Raw genomic sequence first — 6,000 nt, 5'->3', positions numbered from 1 at the left:
TGGCTTGTAGAGACGGCGAAAAGCATGTAGAGCTCTGTTTAGACGTTGGCCAGTCGTCTTAGAATCTAGCTTTGTTTTCCGTCGATATGTATCTTCCGGGCGAATGTTACAGTAGCAAAAACTGATCATGCGATGTGAAACACTTAAAACGAGTAAGTTTCAGTGTTCAGTGTGATATTTTTCTTAAGCTCTGTTGTATCTTTTAATTTCCACCGTTGGACAAATTTATTACAAATGGTGAAAACTGGCAACTTGAGACCTGGAAGAAAATGGTGATTCAAATCAAAAATTGAAACGTTGAGAGATTGTTGTTTAGATTATTTGTAGTAGCCTGTTTTAGCCTAATTGTTGTGATAAACTTATTAAATAGATTTGTTATGTTTGATGTTTGTGCCTGTATGTGGAGCGCCCTCTGAGTGATTTTAGAGACAGGTCTGTCAAGTGGCTTTCTGTGGGGAGGTGGGAAACTGGAACTGGCTTGAGGAGTCTGGTGGTGCGCCGCTGGACCTACTGAGCTCGGGTGAGATTGTTCCTTGTTTTTGATTTTTATAATTCGCTTTTAAATTTTAAATTGATTTGGTTGTCTTTTTTTTTATTTGCTGATTTGTAAAATTTGCACTAAACGCTTATCATGGGTTAGTTCAGTCCCCTAAAGTCCAGTCAAAATCCTTTTTTTTTTACCTTTATGCTGCGTCAAGATGAGGAAAAACAACAAAGAGTGTACAAGCAAAGATTGCTTAAAACCTTCAGGACTGATAAATTGGATTAGATGTGATTGTTGTTCTAGTTGGTATCATATCAGTTGTGTAAATATTTCTCTTAGCGACTCTAAGAAAACCCAATGGTTTCAGTGTCCTTTATGCGTTGATGTAAAATCTGTTAACAAAGCAACAATAGGTAATGATTTAGTGCTAGACAGTTATGTTAATACAGCCATCTCAAATGTCCGAGTACTCAAGAGAGTACCAAAAGACTCGCGTGTTCCCTTGGCGGAAAGTCTGTCGGACAAAATAAATGACATCGTCTACAATGTAGAAGATGTTACAAAATGGCTAATTTTTTTAACGTCTTTCTTGTTTTTTTTTGGAGCAACCCAAAAGAAGTTGACGCAAACAGACCACAAGCATGAGTTCTTTGATTAATAAAAAAATTCGAGCAAATGACGTGTCACTTCCAAAACCCCATCCCCAAGTTTCAAGCCCGCCTCTGAGTGACCTCGAGCAGAGAATAAAGCTAATAAGTAGTAAGCTCGATGAAGGAAATGTAAAGGGAGGAATAAGGCTTGCTGCTTCGGATGACAAAATAGCTCCTTTTTCAACTGATAACTATCAAAAATTGTTGTCTAAGCACCCGCAGCGAGCCGAATTTGCAGCTCCAAATCCAGAAAAGTTGGGTAGTTTTTCGTAACCGATTTCGACCTATACAAAGCGATAATGTCCTTTCCAAACGGATCAGCAGCAGGTCCTGATAAAATCGTTCCTCAAATTTTAAAGATCTTGTTAGTAAGTCGAATGGCAGTGCAGGACTTAATTTTCTGAAATCGCTTACTAAGCTGATAAACCTCATTGGAGATGGCAAAATACCCGAACCACTAAGACCTTTTTTTTGGCACAAAGCTTATCGCCCTCATAAAGATAGACGGAGGGTTGAGACCGATTGCCATAGGCAACACGCTGAGACGTATTGCGTCTAAATGCGCTGGAAGCAAGGCCCTCTCCGAGCGACAAAATTTTTTCGGAAACGTACTGTAACATTCGTCTACTGCAGTCACACATGAGGCTTAAGAAAAATAGGCCCTATAACCACTGGCTCAAGGGTCAGGGACACTATCTCTTGTGTTTTTCTACCTCAAGAACGGTCGGAGCCAGTTCGGTTCGCTTGTGACATGAGACTACGACCCGTTACAGCTTAAAGGCTACTACTAAAATATCCCCCCACTCTAGAATTAGAAACGTCCCCATACTTAGGTCTCTAGATACCCAAAATACATGAACGCCGTTAAAAACCGGGTTGGAACAATCCGTTAAGTTACTTTTTATTAGACAGTGTAACTTTGATCCATTTCAGATGGATCAACCTAAAACTCGCCTTACCTCAACATAACAATTATAAAACACACTCTAGGAATTTAAATTTGTACTCACATAGTAGCACGCTCAAGAAGTGGGAAATAATCCAGTCGGTAACTAACTCAAGAATTAAATAACGTAACTAAATGAGTCTAATGTTTTATAGTTTTAACAATGAGAACGAGTTTATACTCTAGACAATAGTTTTCTTGTGAACCATTAGGACACTCAAGCTGTCCACCTTTCCACCGAAGGTTCACTCTAGTCCAGTTCCGAATAATACTCCAGTCGTTATAATCCAATTCGAGGGAATGCTCTCGTCTCTGTCACAGATGGGACAGCTCTACTCTCGATTATTATAGTGATGGAAATTGCGAATAGCAATTTCCTACTGCTTTTTCTTGCGACTTTCCCGCGTTTTCGACTCAATTGTTCTGAAATTGTTCTGATCTCTTTTTCTGATTTTCAGTTCTCGCGAGAAAATCGTGCATGACAGGTTCCATTCGAAATTTTGAAAAATTAAATTTCACTCCAAAATCAAGTGTTTTTTGCTTCTCTCAAGGTCAAACTTCCAAATATGACCGACTGGCACATACTCCCCGGACTCGAGATCGATGTCCTCATCGCGCGCTGTCTTCTGCCAGTGAGTCCCAGAAAAACCGAGTGTTGCTCAAGATACAGTGCCAGTGGTCATTTACAGAAGTTTGCAGTAGATTTAAGCTTATCTACACCCCAAAATTCACAGCCATTTAAAATTTTCACACTATTGCTAAACAGCAACCAAAATCTGCATACACCTGCACCCTTGAATTTTCGCTTTTCAAGCCAATCATTTTAAAATCTCTTTTGTCCTATTCAATCAGGAAATTGTCATGCAGCATTTTGATTTATGTAATAAATATAGTATATTAGTAACAATATTTGCTTTGTTAAAATTTCTTTTTCGTGAATCCAAGTTTCACTCGGATCCACGCTCAAGCCCCCCTTCCCTCTCAAGACTCAAGATCCATCCGATTTGCCCATTCATCTCGTGCTCTTCGCCTTGGAGGTACTGCATCCTGAAGTGCTAGATGCGGCAAACTGTCTCAACAGTTCCTCTTCATCATCGGAACTAATCACAATCTCCTCCCAAGCCTTCAGCTGTTCATAGGATCGCATCCATTCTCTCTGCTCCTGCAATCTCTTTGCTTGGTTGGGTAGTGCCTTCACCCTAGCTTCTCGGTTCAAGCAAAAGGAGTTGTGCAGGCTCAAGCTCACGTTCTTCGCCAGGTCTTCCTCTAGTATCGACTCCCTCGCTTTGGTATTGTCTCTAGACATCTTACCCACTCTTTTCCATCCTGTCGTGATCGCATTACGATGGGTTAGCAGGGGTCTCTTGAAAGCTACCGGCCCAATCTCGGCCTGGAACTGTCGATACTCTTTTTGATGTTTTCTCATGTGATCTTTCGTTGTCATGTACAACCAAGACGTCAGTGTCGCCCGAAACCATGGAAAGTACCTCAAGCGACTCCATACGTGCCTGACTTCCGTCGGTATGGCGAATACTTTGCACGCAGTCTCAAACAACTCGAGTCTCCTGCTGTAGTCTATCGCGTATATTGACTCAGCCGTTGGCGTCGTCGCCTCCCGATACTTCGTTATATTCTCTTCTATCCATCTCAGAGCTAACATCGTACTCACTACTAAGAGCGTCACCTTCTGCCGGTGATCCGGTAGTCCGATCGACCGAATCTCTTCCACATCCCACACCAGGCAAAGGTTCTTGTGATCTGGATACCACACCGTTTGTGCCAAACAGTGGCATGGGCATTCCCCATGAGAGATCTCAATGCTCCTGAGATTACGCTCCCCTGAGGCTTCCAAGAGAGGCTCAAGCTCCATCATTTTCTCGTGCATCGTGTCGTTGTCTTCCAGGTTCGGAGTACTTCCCACAGGTTTCCCGATCACGTTTTGTCTCTCGTGATCGCTCGTGTTTTCTCTTTCCAACTTCAGAAGATCTTCTCCCCAGATTTCGCTTAAGTCATCTCTCAATTCTTTTGGTACTGTCCCTTTGATTTTTCTCAACAACTTGTGCGAGTGATGCGACATCCGAGCCAACCTCACGCACTTGGGCACTGAGAAGGCCTTGTCCACCAGTATTCTCTGGCTGGACACTTCCACCATCGCCATGTGTAGCGGGTAGTGACTTCCGCACAAGTTGGCCATCATTGACCCTATCAGCGATTTCGCGTTCAATGGCAAGCCATAAGCTTCGCTCATGGGAAATCCCATTTCCGCCTCAAGACCAACCTTCCAGCTCCGGATGTGTTTTTGAGTCACCTGCAACACCCCGGGCCATGATTCTACGCTCAACGCCGTCACTAAATGATGTTCAGACTCCAGTCTCTCCAGTGCCTGCAGACCACACATTCTCGAGAAGAATCCGAGAGCTGTCGCTATATTCACCGTGGTTCTCGCGTAACATTCCGCTATTATTTGCACTTCACTTTTCTCCCTTTCTGTGATGTCTTCGAACCAAGTGACCAGGTCTTCTTTTTGAAACGACAGTATTCTGACGCATGACCGTCCATCGCAGATGTGCTCTCCGTTCCCACACGTCGAATCCAGACAGCTACCCGGCTCCAATTTCTTTGCTGACCCGGGGTCGCTCGTCCTTTCGCTTGGCTCTTGCATCTGGGGCGTGATTAGCTTATGTAGCACACTCAACTTCGCCAGATCTTCATCTTCCGTTGGTGCTAACCTCACTCGCTCTGTGGTTTCCTCGATTAGACTTGCATGGGGATGTGGACACCAGGAGGGTCTTAGTAGCTTCCATATCACTCCCAAGTTCGTGGTTAACAAGCCATTTCCACCGCCCATGTTCACTTCAACTCTCTTGTTTGAGCGCGGTATGCTTATCACCTCTGGTGTTTTCTCAAGAATCAGGCCCAGGCTCGGCCCCTCTTTTTCCACCGCGTCTATTTCCATTATTCTTTCTGTCCAAAACTTCAGTAGCTCCGCTACCTCATGGTTTCTGTGGGCTCCTCCAGCTTCCGAGTCTAAGAAGGGATTGTAGGCTATTCCCATCACTCCAGACACATATTGGTATTCCCCCTTCTCACTGAGTCTCGAGTACTGTTCTGACGAGGCCAGGTTACGGTGAACATCATGTTCTTCCTCGAACTTCTTATTAGAGAACCTCCGTACCTCGTCCAGCTTTCGATGGTTCTCTAAGGATAGTCTGGAACCATCTTCTTTCTCTATTCCTGTACTCTGATATACGTTCAAGATGATCGTTGAGACTCTTCTCTCCATGGTTTTACTTCCACTTGCTCTCTGGTGGCATGCCAGGATGGTGCTATCAGACATCATTGACATTGTCCATCTCAAGAAACATGTGGCATCTTTTCTTCTAGCCAGGCTCAAGCCTGAATTGTCCCTGGCCACGTGTTGCATCAGTGCCTGATACACCTCTAGCTTCTTGCTTCCCAACTTCAGCCTGTCATACGAGGTCAATGTCTCCAACTCTATTCCCACCAGACTCCAGGTGAACATTAATTGTCCCGCAGTTCTAACGAAGGGATTCGCCATTAGTGGCGGTGCTGATGAGGATGTTCTCATCGCCTCTTCAAAATGATCCTTCAACAAACTCTGCCAGGACCTCTTCAGATGACTCGCCATCTCTATCTTATTAACCTCGGCTTTTTGCTGGGTGGCCCAATTGCGTCGCCTGCGAGCTATTCCACTGTCCAACTTCTTCAAGCAGTCCTCCATTTCCTTCAATGTTTCGAGGGCCACCCACCACGTCCGGGAAGTGTTCCTCGTCTTGTTCCTCTCCAATGGATCACTCGTCACTTGTTTGCCCATGTCCTGATGTGCCTTCGAGATCCATTCTTTGCCGATCTCCACTTCCCCTACCTGTCCGTTCGTTGAACCTCTCTTCACGTTTACC

General features: G+C 44.4%; 1 protein-coding gene across 1 annotated transcript in view; it reads left to right on the top strand.

Moving 5' to 3' along the window:
* Positions 1-356: 356 nt before the first annotated feature.
* The window catches only part of LOC134848132 (terminal uridylyltransferase 4-like), a 438,124-nt gene continuing 432,480 nt past the window's right edge, over positions 357-6,000 (top strand). Inside the window, exon 1 of the mRNA XM_063865487.1 lies at positions 357-370. The gene's annotated coding sequence lies outside the window, so the exon portion shown is untranslated. The remainder of the gene's footprint in view (positions 371-6,000) is intronic.

The sequence above is a fragment of the Symsagittifera roscoffensis genome, chromosome 6 (assembly GCF_963678635.1).
Source record: "Symsagittifera roscoffensis chromosome 6, txSymRosc1.1, whole genome shotgun sequence".
Lineage (NCBI taxonomy): Eukaryota > Metazoa > Xenacoelomorpha > Acoela > Convolutidae > Symsagittifera > Symsagittifera roscoffensis.
This window is presented reverse-complemented; position numbering and strand designations above follow the sequence as displayed.